Raw genomic sequence first — 15,206 nt, forward strand, 5'->3', positions numbered from 1 at the left:
GGTGGCACAGCTTGTAAAGCCATGCTGAGGTGGCATCCCACATGCCACAACTAGACAGACCCACAACTAAAACATATACAACTCTGTACCAGGGGGCTTTGGGGAGAAAAAGGAAAAATAAAATCTTAAAAAAAAAAATAGTAGCTTGAGGGCGTGGGGGGATAAAAAACAGACAGACCTGAGTGTGAAACTGCCTCTGACAGGCTATGTGACCTTGGGCAAGTCCCCTCAGCACTCTGAGCCTCAGTTTTAACAAATGTGAAATGGGGGTGATAAAATGTGTCTCATGGTGTTGTTGGGAAAACTAGGGTGAATGTAGGCACAGTGTCTACCATGGTGCTTGACTCAAAGTAGGTGTTTAATAAATTTTGGCTATTATTACAATTATTTTTTCTTCTTCTTCCTCTTTTTTTTTTTTTTTTTTGCTGAGGAAGATTCACCCTGAGCTAACATCTGTTGCCAATCTTTCTCTTTTTTTGCTTGAGGAAGATTAGCCCTGAGCTAACATCTGTGCCATTCTTCCTCTATTTTGTATGTGGGACCCCGCCACAGCATGGCTGACCAGCGCTATACGTCCACTCATGGGATCCAAAGCTGTGAAACTAGGCTGCCAAAGCGGAGCGTGCAGAACTTAACCACTATGCCACAGGGCCAGCCCCTAAAATTATTTTCATGGTCAATACTCACCCTTTAATATTAGAGCATAATACAAGTATGTCAAGGCAGTTTTTAATTCTCTATAAATAATTAGCCAACATTCCCCAAGGCAGGGAACTACTGCTCCCCTCATAAATACAGAAAGTGCTTAACATAAAATGTGGACTTGCCATACAAGAGATATAAGGATGCTCAAATGTTGTTTTGGTCTAGGGTTAAGATCTTTTACATCTTCAGAAGACTCATGGGACCCACTTTAGATTAGGGTCACCAAAGAAATTCCTGTTCTGGGTCAGGAGTTAATACAACCACATAGAGCTCTTGCCCCGCAGCAGCTGGAGGCCCTCGGAGCTCTGCGGGTGGAGGGAAGCAGAGACAGACAGAGGGCCCTTGGGAAGGTCTCTTGGGTACATCAAAAGACAAACTTTGGGGATGACCATAACAAAAGTTTCTGTTGTGTTTTAGGTTGCAATTGAGTGTTTTGTCCTGTCGTTCACTAGCCCCGGCATTGCCAACAGCCTGCAGAGGCAGGGTGGTGAGGCCAGGCCCAGCCTACATCCCAGGCTGGGCTCCGGGGTTCCTGCCAAGTGCCTCGGGCAGTCACAAGGTAACTCCGGGCCTGGGAGATTAAGAGGCTTGGACCACAGTCTTTAATCTCTCCCTGGCTTCCCCGCACTGGACTTATGGAGCACAAAGATGCCAGCAAAGGCACAGCCTCCGAGATTCTTTACTGAGAGAACACTTGGGGTAAAGGCCCCGGGGGATTCTTGGTGATCCTTGCTCTGCTGCTGTCAGTCACCGCAGCCTTCATCTCAACTTGGGCAGAGGAGAAGGGAGAGCGTCAGTCTCCCTGCCCCCAGCTTAGCGCGAATAAGTTCATTCACTACTTTCTATCCCTGGTAAAGATGGTGGCAAACAGGAGAGGCAATCTGGAGCCAAAGCCATTTGGTAGCTAAAAATTCTCATTAAGGTCAGTTCACAGCGCTCTCAGGGGGAAGGATGGTGAGGTCAGCTCCGCCTCAGCTCCCAGGGGACCAGCACAGAAGCTTGAGGGGAGCTTCCTCTCGGGGGAAGTCACATGGGGGAAGTATGCGGAGCACTCGCTTCTCTAAATTAAAAACTATGAAGAGCATTTCTTCTCTATCCACCCCCACCTCCATCCTCTCATCTTCTCCCCGTCTAGCTATTGTTTTGACACTGTATTGCCAATCTTTACAGTTCAGGTCAGAAAGCATACCCATTTTATTTCTCAGGGATAACAAGTTCTTTCGCATTAAAGGTAAAAAATAGGATTGCCTAATGTTTCTACCAAATAGCTTTTTTTTTTTTAAAAAAAAAAAAACAGTGCTTTTTTATCTTGGAATAAGATATTCCAATTTGTTCTGATCTTTCTGATCTATCCAAAATGTTTTCCAGTCGTCCTGCAATCTGAAGCCAGGTTTTTTCCCTCATACATTTCAACAGAAAGTGTTTCTCTACTGCAGACAAGTCATCCTCAGTGATCAGCGTCGAGAACCAATCTCTCTTCATGCCTTTAATTAAATCTTCAAGCTGGAAACCTTGTAGTGAGATTCTTTATTCAAAATACCAAGAGAAACCATGGGTAGGCTTCATTTCTTGTTGTAACAAGGCCAGTTTTCCATAATCTGATCTTCACTTGACATCAGTGGACCAGAACTTTTCTTCAAAGCACTGTCTATATTTTTATAACCTAGAAGCACAAGATGACGACAGAGGATTATCTTCGGTCATTAAAGATGTTGGAACATTCTTTATTACAGATGGAAAAAATAGCTCCACGGTTACTGATGATTCCTGTTTGAAGCTGACTTGAGCTGTCTTTTGTTGTCACAAGGTGTGGACTCCAACTGTAGGATTACACGTACCTACGTCCTTTAGGACCAATATTTAACAGCAGATTAGATGCATGAGTCACACAGCTGCAGTCACATTTTGCAGAATAGTGAGAGTCATGTGCGATCATCAAAAATGCAAACACACTCACAAACAGGAAAATTATCTGTATTCCCTTCCCTGAGCAAGCTAAGCTGTATTTATTTTCAAGGAAAACTTACTGATGCATTGCTTTCAGGACATATGCTATGTTTTATCCTTCCATAATCTTTTTTTGATTATAAGAAAAAATCAATGTTGTTTTTAATCCATACATCCTTCTGGAATATGAATAAATAAACGATCGGTTATAGGGAAAACTGGCATTGCCACAAGACGCCGGTGTCAAAAGAAATTTAATTTGACAATAAAGCTTTTGGTTACCCTTAAACATAGAACATACAACGCTAAATTTAAGACAAAGATGCCAAGCCGTGCAAGTCATAAATCGTATCACTCTAGTGTTGATGTTTGGCTGCTGCTAACTTTCAAGCCAAGCCCTCCGCTTTCCCTTTCTGCCCCACATCCGGGCAGGCTGAAGAGAAGGCCCGGGTCACCCTCCTTTGGCACCAGAGGGAAGTTCAAACCATTCAAGGCTCGGTCTGTGTGCTGGATCCCTCACTCAGCCCCATCTTTTAACCACAATAAAAACCCCAAGCCGGTCTCCTTTCCCTGTTCTCTTGAGCCATTTTTGGACCTCCTTGGAAGCCTGCCCTGCACTCCCCAGAATGCCTTATAATGTGAGTAATGAACCTTTGGTGTGTGTGTGGCATCATCAGTTTTGACATCTGAACCAAATTTTGGGTGGAGGGAGAAGTGTCTGCAGAGTGTGCACAACAATGTAGTATAATCCTATTAAAAAGTCTTTATATATGTCCACATATTAATAATTATACCTGTGAGCAGAAAACCAAACCACAAAGAAATAGACTGAAACGTTATCAGCAATTATCTCTGAGCGGTAGGATATAGGGGTTTTCTTTCCTCTTCATATTTCTCTGTGTTTTCTAAAATTCCCGCTATAAAGATATACTTTTTTAGATATAAGCAAACAGCAATGTAGCAAGCAATATAAAGTAAAAAATGTTCTGCCTTAAGAAAAAGAAGGAAAAAGCTCGAATCATTTTGATTTGTTTTGTTAACTGTCCCTAATCCTGAATTACATATACAAAAACCCCAAACCAAGCCTCACATGATCTGTTCTTCCCCTTTCTCTTAAAAAGAAAAAAAAAAAGAGGAAGCATAATTGCGTGAAGTTTCACTTTTCAGGAAAGTTTTAATCTAATCTTTGAAACTATTTGGATGAAAGTCAGCATGGGCATACATTTCTGCTAAAACAAAATCCTTATCCTCAGGACTCAAAGGCTGAACTGAACTCTTCTAAACCTAGAATCATTTAAAAATGTTAATTAAAAATGTATTAACATTAGCATCTTGCAGGTGTGTGGCCATTCCCTGTCTTGCAGATTTTCACTCTGGGGACAGTAGGTCATGTTCTGTAAATTTCCTGTTAGAAACATTGGGGTGGGGAAGAGACAGACTATTGTACGCCAGACACTCATGACGTCCTGTGGAAGAGGTGTTAATTCCCCATCTTAGAGCCGAGGGGACTAATATACAAGGTCACATGACTAGGAAGTTGCAGAGCTCATATTCAGAACAAGGCGATCTGACTTGAAAACCCCCCTGTGTGGCCCAACCCCCAGCCCCCTTTACCTATGGCTGGTCCTGATTCAGCTTGACTTAAAGGGACTGAACAAAGATGATGTTTTTTACTAGAGCAGTGGTCTTCAAACTTCAGCCTGACCCACAATCACCAGGAGGGCTTGTTAAGACACAGATGCTGGATCCCGCCAACAGAGATTTGGACTAAGTAGGTCTGGGATGGTGCCTGAGAACGTGCGTTTCTAACGGGTTCCTAGGCGATGCTGCTGCTGCTTCCTGAAGACCACACTGAGAGCCAGCAGGTGAGAGCAGGACCTTAACTCTGGGGCTTCCCAGGGCGAATGGTTCAAGGCCTGGATCTTAGAGCCCTGAAGGAGTTCCTCTAATTTATCGGATGCTTAATGCTGTCAGAGGGCCTGAGAGGCCACAGTGAAGCTTATGGTCCTTTAGACTGCCAGTCTCCAAACACTGGGCTGTTTCTCTCCGTCTCAGGGACTTCTCCAGAGTTGCTTCCTCGTCTGCTCTCTATTGTTTAATTAGCTAACCCCCCAGTTGAAGTTTCACTAGGCCAATTACTAGCTTATGGGCTGGGAAATTTCTTTTGTTTCAGCCCTCAAACACCTACATTTAAATAGTACCCCCAAGGGGATGTTATTAGGCTTGGGGAAGTGAAGAGAGGATCTTAAGTCTGCTTAGACTAGTCATGGGAGACTAGAGGGCTATCCCCAGCGGCCGGGTCCTACCCACGGGCTGCAGTGTGGGTACCTGGCTGCTGACTAGCCGGGATAGGGTCCTGGGGAGGTCGTTCAACCACATCAGCTGGGAATGAAGCCTTCCCTTGGCTATCCTTTGGGGAACAATAAGCACAAATTAGGCTATCAGTAGAGAGGAGAAACCCACTCAGCCTTTGAGCCACATTAACTCTTTGAGGTCCCAGAGTGACTTTCTCTGAATCCTTAGAAACTGGCAAGAAATTAAAGAGAGTCTCAAGAATCTGGAAAAAAAAAAATGTTATTCCAGAGAGTAAACAGGTTGTGTTCTGATGACGAGTTGTATCTGGCATGTGGTAAAATGCGTTGTAAGCAGTGCTAGGAAAAATGTCAGAGAACAAGCCCCAAATAAAAAACACAGGCCGATCCCAACGTAGGAACTGAGATTCGAAGAATCTCTGCTCGGCTGCCTTCACACTGGCCCTCCTAAGGTCTGTTTTCCCCTCCCTTCCTGTTGTTCTTTTCTAGGAACAAACCTTTTCAAACCTAGAGTCAAGTGACTGCGTTTGCTCCAGTGCGGAGGTTAAATTTGGCCCTCTGGAATTCCGCGTCCGTGTCCCAGGGCCAGTGACGGCTGTCGGGGAGGCTCCTCGGCCTCCGCCCGGCCCGAGGGAAGCCCTGGCTGAGAACTTGCTTCAACAACAACCATCCCCACTCTGCCCGAGGCCAGGGGATCTGAGTCCAAGCTCTGGGCTGCAGCTGAACTCCACACAGGCCTGCCTCGCACTCGGCGAGTCCCACACAACCTGCTGATGACAGTTGCTTGGGTCTTGCCAAGGGAGAAAAATATGTAAATTATAAGCTAGAGTGGGAGCAGTGCGTGTCGGGTCCTGCCAAGCCACAGTCGTCAGACCGAATCGTGCATGTCGTGAACGGAGCCAGGATGAAAAACAAATCAAGTTCCGCCACGCCGGTGCCTCTCAGGCTCTCAGCCCCCGGCCCTTATTCTCCTGGCTTACGTTCCTCAGCGTTATGGCCTGAGCTTTTGCAGTTTTGACTTAGTCCCAAGCCCAAGTAAGCACACTAGGGACCAGCAAACGTCCCTAGGGACGGCTGGGAAGCCTCGACCCGGGAAGGCTGGACCAGGGGACGAAGAGGTAGACAGCTGGGGAAGGTGCAGGCAGCCGGAAGGGAGAAGTGTGTGCTTGCAAGAGCTCTTGCCCTGGGGCCGCAGCGCAGCAGCCTGATGCTGGCGCCCGCTCAGCCCTGGGAGCAGAGGCCCGTGCAGCGCTAGGTGCGGCCGCCCAGCCCAGAACCAGGTGTGAGGTAACGTGCCAGGCCCTGGAAGAGCCCACAGCACCCCCTTCTCCCAGAGTTCCTTATTTTATCTCACTCTGAGATAAGCAGGCCAGGACTGTGCCTTAGAGAAGCTTATCTTGATTCTGTGCTATCGGTACTCGTTGGCATTGTTGAAGGAAACCCCAGGTAGTTTCATTTTACTCCAGAAACTCCTCGACCAGTAGCATCTCTCATCTGGGAACTTGTCAGAAATGCAAAATCCCAGGCCCCACCCCGACCCACTGAATCAGCTTCTGGAATTTAAGATGCTCCCAGGGGATTCCTAGGAGCCTTAAGGACTGGCAAGCACTGCCTTAAGCACTGGTTCCCAAACTTGCTGTACTTTTGGGGAGTTTAAAAATATACTGATGCCTGGGCTCCATCTCCAGAGATTCTGAGTTAATTGATAGGCGTTGTAGCCTGGGTATCAGGATTTTTAAATAATTTCAAGGTGATTCTAATATGCAATAAAGTTTGAGAACTACTGCCTAGAGTACCTTCGGATTTTTTTTCTCCTAGACCAGTGCCTCTCAAATTTTAAGAGGCAGAGGAATCACCAGGGATTCTTGTAAAAATTCAATTCTCATTAGGTAGTCTTGAAGCAACGGAGATTCTGCCGTTCTAATGAGCTGCCAGGTGATGCCAATGTTGCTGGTCCAAGGAACTTACTTTGAGAAGCAGGGTTTTAAGACATATGAGAGTGACCATTGGAAATCCAGTGGTACCATACCTGGACCTGGGTGGCAGGGTAGTGTGGGAGAAGGACCTCCCATAGGGTTCAGAGTCAAGCAAACAGAGGTCCTTTTCCCCCCCTACCAGTATGGAAGCTTGAATAAATTACGTAATCTTTCTGATCATCAGTTTCCCTAACTGAAGAATGGGGATAAAGAGGCCTATCTGGTAAAGATATAAGGTGATCTACCATCCCAGGGGTTCCTGTGGAAGAAAACCCAGACAAGGATACAGAACAAATACAGAAAATTATATTTTAAGAACATTATCTTGAAACCAAAAAAAAAAAAAAGATTTGAAATTACATGTTGAAAGAGCACACCACGAACCTCAAAAGTTCAACACAAAACAACCAACACCAAGACATATTTTAGTCAATGAGTTGGCTTGAAAGAAAAAAAATCTGCAGGAAATATAGGCGAAAACAGCAAGTAACATATAAGAGAAAGAAAATTAGATTATCATCTCATTTTTAGGCAGAAGAAAATAGAGTAACATGTTTAAGATATTCAAGGAAAGAAACTATGAGCCAGGATTTTATATCCAGCCAAACGTACTTTCAAGTAACAAGGATACATGCAGGCTTTGGGGATTATTGTCCTCCCGTGAGCACTTCTTGAGGCATCTGCTAGAAAACAAGCTTCAGACAACCAAAATGATTAGCAAGGCCTTGACGTAAGTACTGATAGTGAGTATTCACTATAGTTACTTGTAGAACTACGACTAAATAAGGGATAAATGGAAGAGGACATAGTCTGTTCTGACTGTATGCTCCGATAATGTAGATATGGTGCGACTAAATAATAGTGCAAGAATGGGGAGAACATATGACAAAGACATTTAAAAACTCTTGTGTTCAGGTGATAGTTTTGTTGTTTTGAGACTATGATATGTGAATTTTTGGATAAATGAGTGATCAGAGGTATTTTATTCCATCATCTCCTGTGTCCTTGAAAACCATGATTATCAGTGTGAAAGAAAGGAGATACAGATATAACATACAAGAGCTAAAGTGAAAATACCATACTCTGTATTTGAATTGGAAATGACTTCTGAACACGTGAAAAGGCCTAGTGACAATGATTAACCTAGTAGCAATGAGTAGCCCTAGCAACCAGGTTGTGGCTTTGACATATTGTTTTCCTCTAAAGGATACCAGAACTTCTTGGAGAACTGGCTGATTTCAAATTTGGAGTGAGAAACATATAAGATGAACCTGGAACATCTTGTCGTATCAGATAGTAAGCAAGCTTCCAGTGATGACTGGAGTCATGTCAAAAGGACTAAGGAGTCTCCTTGAAGGGGCTGTCACTGACCAAAGATGGGGCAACTTGAACTTCAATAAGGATAAAAACTGAAACTCATAATATATCATACTTAAATCTATGATGTTCATAATGATATTTAAAAAACAACTGAGGTGGCCAGCCCCATGGTCTAACGGTTAAGTTCAGTGCACTCTGCTTCAGTGGCCTCAGTTTGGTTTCTCAGCATGGACCCAGACCACTCAGCAGCCGTGCTGTGGTTGTGATCCACATACAAAACAGAGGAAGATTGGCACTAATGTTAGCTCAGGGAAAATCTTCCTCAACAACAACAAAAATAAATAAATGAATTAATTAATTAAAAAAATTCAAAAATAAAGAACAACTGATCATCTTTGAAGAATTATAATGAACCAAACTATTGCCTTAGTAAATGATAAAGGGAAAGAATCAAGCATTATCCTGGCTTTCCTATGTGTACTGTATCAAATTATTCAAATACAATTCACCAGATTAACACACTAAAAGAGTAAAACCATATGATTATTTCAATAGATGCTGAAAAAGCATTTTATAAAATTCACCTTCAGTTCCTAATAAAAACTATCAGCAAACTTGGAGTAGAAAATAACTTCCTTAACCTGATCAAAGGCATCTATAAAAAACTACTACTTCAAGTAGTAGGTGCTACATTAAGTAATACCTACTTAATGGAGAAACAGTGACTGCCTTCCTCCTACGATTAGGAACAACGGGAGATGTCCACTCTCACAACTTCTACTCAACATTTTATTGGGAGTTTTAGCCAATGCAAAAACGCCAGAAAAAGAAATACAAGGCATCCATATTGGAAAGAAAGAAGTAAAACTGTCCTCCTTCACAGACATTATCATTTATGTGTAAAATCACAGGGAATCTACAAAAAGCTATTAGAAGTACTAAGTGAGTTTAGAAACGTTTCAGGCTACAAGATCAATATACAAAAATCTATTGTATTTCTATATACTAGCAACAAACAATCAGAAATTGAAATTAGACAATAACATTAAAATAACATTAAAAATATGAAACAGAGAAAACTGACAAAAGATGTGCAAGACCCGCACACTGAGAACAAATACAGAGATATACTATGACAACGTTGCTGAGTGAAATTTAAAAAGACCTGAATCAATGGAGACATAGACATTGTTCGTGGATTGGGAGATTCAATATTAAGATGTCAATTCTACCAAAACTGATCTACAGATTCAATGAAATCTCAATCACAATCCTTGAAGTCTTCTTTGTAGAATTGACAAACTGATTCTATAATTGGTAGGTGTCAAGAGCTGAGCTGAGCTGAGAGAGCACTGAGCTGCCAGGTGTCAGAGTGGCTGATTAAGGCAACAAGCCAAAACGCAAGTCACAGTCAAGCCTTTAATCACTTACTGCAATAGTAGAATCAAGAGGCTAAACCGGAGAAGGCGCCACCTTCCTCTTCCAGTTTTTCCCCATGAAACAGCTCTGGTTGAAGGCGAAATGGATCAGCACAGATGTGGGAAATTGTCTTAATGCTCTGGAGCCCCAAAAGAAAGGCTCCTGCAGTGTTATGGACCCGGACCAAGAGGAGAGATAGGAGTGGAAGAGTACTGAGTCAGAGTGGAAAAGTGTCGTCAAGTCCTCCCCACCCCCACCACCCTCCTGCGGAGGTCTTGGCAGAGGCACCTGAGGAAAGCCTCCGTGCCAGGCCCTCGATAAAGGAGCTTTCGAATGGACGCGGCGGGCTGGGAATGAAGCTATTCTAAGGGCCTGGCCAGCCAGGGCGCCCGAGTCCATGACTGCACCTCCCTTTAGAGGCTGCGCTGTCCTGGCTGTGGGCTTAGTCTGGTGTGGGGAGGGCCGTTTCCCCCATGCGGCCTGCCAGGTAAAGCCTTTGTAATTGCCTGTGGTGGAGCCTGAAAAAAATCACATGTAGATTTTGCGCCAGGAGCCAGACTCCTCAATAAAAAGATGCAGAGGTACCAGAATAGCCAAAACAACTTTGAAAAAGAACAAAGTTGGAATGCTAGAACTACCTGATGTCAAATTTGTAGGCCTGAAGTCATTCATACTATTTTGTGTAGTTAGTTATAGCTTCTCTCTCATTTCTGATATGGGTAATTTTTGTCTTTTCTTTTTTTCCCTGATCAGTCTGGATAGAGATTTATCAATTTTAGTGATCTTGTCAAAGAACCAGTTTTTAATTTTACTGATTTTCTGTATTGTTTTTGTTTTTCTATTTCATTGATTTCTGCTCTGATCCTTATTATTTCCTTTCTTCTACTTACTTTTGTCTTTTTTTTTAGTTTTTAAATGGAAGCTAAGATAATTGGTTTGAGCTCTTTCTCCTTTTCTAATATAGGCATTTATAGTATAAATTTCCTGCTAAATACTGCTTGTTCTGCATTCCCAAAATGTTATGTTGTGTTTTCATTCACTTCAAATACTTTCTAATTTTCCTTTTGATTTATTCTTTGATCCATGAGTTATTTAGCAGTGTGTTAATTTCCAAATAGTTCAAAATTTTTCCAGATATCTTTATTATTGATTTCTAATATAATTTCATTGTAACAGAAAACATACTTTATATTGCTTAAATCCTTTTAAATTTATTGACATTTGTTTTACGGCCCTAAATATGTTCTATATTCATAAAAGTTTTATGTGCACTTGAAATAAATGCAAATTTTGCAGTTGTTGGATGGAATGCTGTATGAATGTAATTAGATGAAGTTAGTTAATAATGTTGTTCTTTTATATCTACTGATTTTTCTGCCTACTTTTTCTATAAATAATTGTTAGAGGGGTGTTGAAATCTCTATCATTTATGATTTGTTTTTTTCTCGCATTTCTATCAGTTTTGCTTCCTATATTTAGAAATTCTGTTATGTGCACAAACACTGAGGATGGTTATGCCTTCTTGATGAATTCATCTTTTATCATTATGGTAATGTTCTTTGCTTTTGAAATTTAATTTGTCTGCTATTATTATAGCCACTTCAGCTTACTTTGGATTAGTGTCAACATGCTATATCTTTTTTTCAACCTTTTACTTTTAACCTAATTATGTCTTTATATCAAGATGGGTTTATTGTAGGGAGTATATAGTTAGGTCTTGTTTTTTTAATCTAATCTGATAATCACTGCTGTATATTCTTCATTGTGGGTCCTTCTAGTTGTGGCATGTGGGACGCTGCCTCAGTGTGGTTTGATGAGCAGTGCCATGTCCACGCCCAGGATTCGAACCAATGAAACACTGGGCCGCCTGCAGCAGAGTGCACGAACTTAACCACTCGGCCACGGGGCCAGCCCCAGGTCTTGTTTTTTTAAATCTAATCTGATAATCTCTGCCTTTTAATTGAAATGTTTACATTTAAGTCTTACATTTCATGTGATTATTGATATGGTTGAGTTTTTATCTACCGTTTTGTTATTTCCTATATTCTCCATATGATCTTGTTTCCTTTTTATTCTTTTTTCTTTTGAACTGAATGTTTTCATGATTTCATTTGATCTGCTTTGACTTCTACTTTTTTTTTTTTGAAAGATTTTACTTTTCCTTTTTCTCCCAAAGCACCCTGGTACCTAGTTGTGTATTTTTAGTTGTGGGTCCTTCTCGTTGTGACATGTGGGATGACGCCTCAGCATGGCTTGATGAGTGGTGCCATGTCTGTGCCCAGGATTTGAAGCTGCGAAACCCCAGGCTGACGAAGCAGAGCGCACGAACTTACACTCGGCCACAGGGCCAGCCCCTGCTTTGTCTTCTAAACTATGACTTTGTTGTTCTAATTTAGTGGTTTCTTTAGGATTTATCATATATATCTTTAACTTATCACAGTCCATCTTCAAGTGATATCATACTACTCACATATAGACCAAAGCACCTTACGCTCTATTCTCACATTGCTACCCTACTTGCTGTTGTGCTATTTTTGTCATATATTCTCCTTCCACTTCTGTATAAACTCATTGTTTTTGCTTTACATGGTTTCCTTTTAAAATAGATTTAAATAATAAGAAAAAAAAAGTCTTTATATTTACGCATATAGTTATTATCTGCAGTGCTCTTTATTCTTTTGTGTAGCTCCAGGTTTCCTTCTGGTGCCATTTTTCTTCTGCTTTAAGGACTTCCTTTACCATTTCTTTTAAGGTGTGTCTGCTGGTAAGAAATTCTTTCAGCTTTGAATGTGTGAAAAAAGAATCTTTATGTCCATTGACTTTTGAAAGATATTTTCAAGGGTACAGAATTCTAGACTGAAAATACTTTCTTCCAGTACTTTTTAATTCCTCCACCATCTCCTAGCTTGCATATTTCTGATAGGTACTATGCTGTCATCCTTAACCTGATTCCTCTGCACAGAATGGGAGTTCTTGGGCTGCTTTTAAGATTTCTCTTTATCACTGACTTTAACTAAATTTATTATGTGCCTTATTACAGGTTTATGTTTTTTTGTGCTTGGAGTTTGTTGATCTTGCAATGAGAGTTTTTATTTTTCATCAAATTAGGAAAATTTTTTGCCTTTATTTTTTCAGATATCCACCCCTCCCTGTCTTGGGGATTCCAATTACAGGTATACAAGGTTGTCTAAAGTTGACATACAGTTCATTATTGTTTTATTTTTTTCAGTCTTTTTTCTCTCTGTATCTCATTTTGAATAGTTTCTATTGCAGTGTCTTCATGGTTCATTAATCTTTTCTTCTGAAATGTCTACTGTTAAAACATCTAGTTATTTTTCATTTCAGATTTTTTTTTCTTTAGAAAATTGATTTGAAACTTTTTTTTTAAAGATTTTATTTTTCCTTTTTCTCCCCAAAGCCCCCTGGTACATAGTTGTGTATTTTTAGTTGTGGGTCCTTCTAGTGGCCTGTGGGATGCTGCCTCAATGTGGCTTGATGAGCGGTGCCATGTCCACACCTGGGATTTGAACTGGTGAAACCCTGGGCTGCCGAAGCAGAGTGCTTGAACTTAACCACTTGGCCACAGGGCTGGCCCCTGAAACTTTTTTGAGGAAGATTAGCCCTGAGCTAACATTTGCCACGAATCCTCCTCTTTTTGCTGAGGAAGATTGGCCTGGAGCTAACATCCATACTCATCTTCCCCTACTTTATATGTGGGATGCCTGCCACAGCATGGCTTGATAATGTGTAAGTCTGTGCCTGGGATCTGAACTGGCGAACCCTGGGCTGCCAAAGCAGAGAGTGCAAACTTAACTGCTATGCCACCAGGCTGGCCCCAATTTGAAATTTTTTAATATCTTCCATGTATCTACTTAACATGGTCATTTTTTCCCCTAACTTCTTGAACATATAGGACACAATTATAAAAAATTGCTTTAATGTCCTTGTTTATACATTATACCATCTGTGTCATTTTTAACTAGTTTTGATTTACTGATTTTTCTCCTATTATGAGTTGAATTTTCCTGCTTCTTTGCAGGCCTGGTAATTTTTTTACTAAAAGCCAAATATTGTGAATTTTACCTTTTGGGGTGCTGCATATATTTATATTCCTATAAGTATTCTTGAGCGCTCTTCTGGGATGGGGTTAAGTTACTTGGAAACCATTTGATTCTCTTGAGTCTTGTTTTAAGCTTTGTTAGGTGGGACCAGAGCAGTAGTCAATCTAGGATTAATATTCCCCACAAATGAAGCAAAACTCTCTAAGTACTCCGCCCAATGCCTTGTGAGTTATGAGGTTTCCTACTTCAGCTGGCGGGAACAGACACCATCCTGGTCCTGTGTGAGCTCCTGGGATTGTTCCCTCTAATCCTTTTGGGAAGTTTGTTTTCCCAGCGTTGGGTAGTTTCCTTGCATGCATGCTCAGAGGAAAGCTCCCAGCTGCATAGTTGAGGAGGATCTTTCGTAGATCCCTAGTTTTCCCTCTTTGTGCATCTCCCTCCTCTCCAGTACTCTCTCCTGCCAACTCATGTTGCCTTGGCCTCCTTCCACTCCCAGTTTCATCTCTTCAATTCAAGGAGACCACCAAGTTCTTACTGGGTTTCCCTTTCCTCTGGTGCATCATGGAAACTTTCTATAGGTGCTAAGCTGGGGTAATTGTAAGGCTCACTGTCGTTAGTGCTTGATATCCCAGATCTTGAGATCTGTTGTTTTGTCTATTTAGTTTGGTTTTTCAGTTGTTTCAGGTGAAGAGTAAATCTGATTCTAGTTACTCCATTGTCTTAGTCTGCTTGGGCTGCTATAACAAAATACCTAAGGAAACAGACTGGGGGGCTTAAACAACAGAAATTTCTTTCTCTTAGTTCTAGAGGCTGGGAAGTCCAAGATCAAGGTCCTGGCAAGGTGGATTTCATTCTGAAGTCTCTTCTCTTGGCTTGTAGATGGCAGCTATATCTCTGTGTGCTCACATGACCTCTTCTTTGTTGCCTGCAGAGAGCTCTGGTCTCTTCTTTTTATAAGGACACTAATCCCATCATAGGGGCTCCACCCTCATGACTAAATCTAACCTCCCATAGGTCCCACCTCCTAATACCATCACATTCAGGGTTCGGGCTTTAATATATGAATTTGGCGGCTACACAAACATTCAGTCCATAACATCCATCTTGGACAAAAGCAGAAGTCTCCCCAAATTGTGTTTTGAGGAAGTTAAAATCTGTAAGATGTTAGTAGTTTGTGTGTATATGATTGATAAACTCTGGGTTAAGTAGTTGATCAGGTTTTTTTACTGCAAGAGTTCTTGGAGTCTCTAAGGGACTAATGTGCAGTGTAAATCTCCAAAAGGAAAATACAGTACTAAACATCTCCCAAATTTATTGATCATGAAACCCCCAAAAGTGGCAAAGACCTTTGATGGGTCCTACTATTCTGGGCTTGCCAGTTTTTGCACGACTATGTACAAGAACAGTTTCTTTTCTTCTTGGTAGTCAAAGTGTCTAATGTTAAATGTTTTATATGCATGATCTCC

Source organism: Equus przewalskii, chromosome 3 (genome assembly GCF_037783145.1).
Source record: "Equus przewalskii isolate Varuska chromosome 3, EquPr2, whole genome shotgun sequence".
Classification (NCBI taxonomy): domain Eukaryota; kingdom Metazoa; phylum Chordata; class Mammalia; order Perissodactyla; family Equidae; genus Equus; species Equus przewalskii.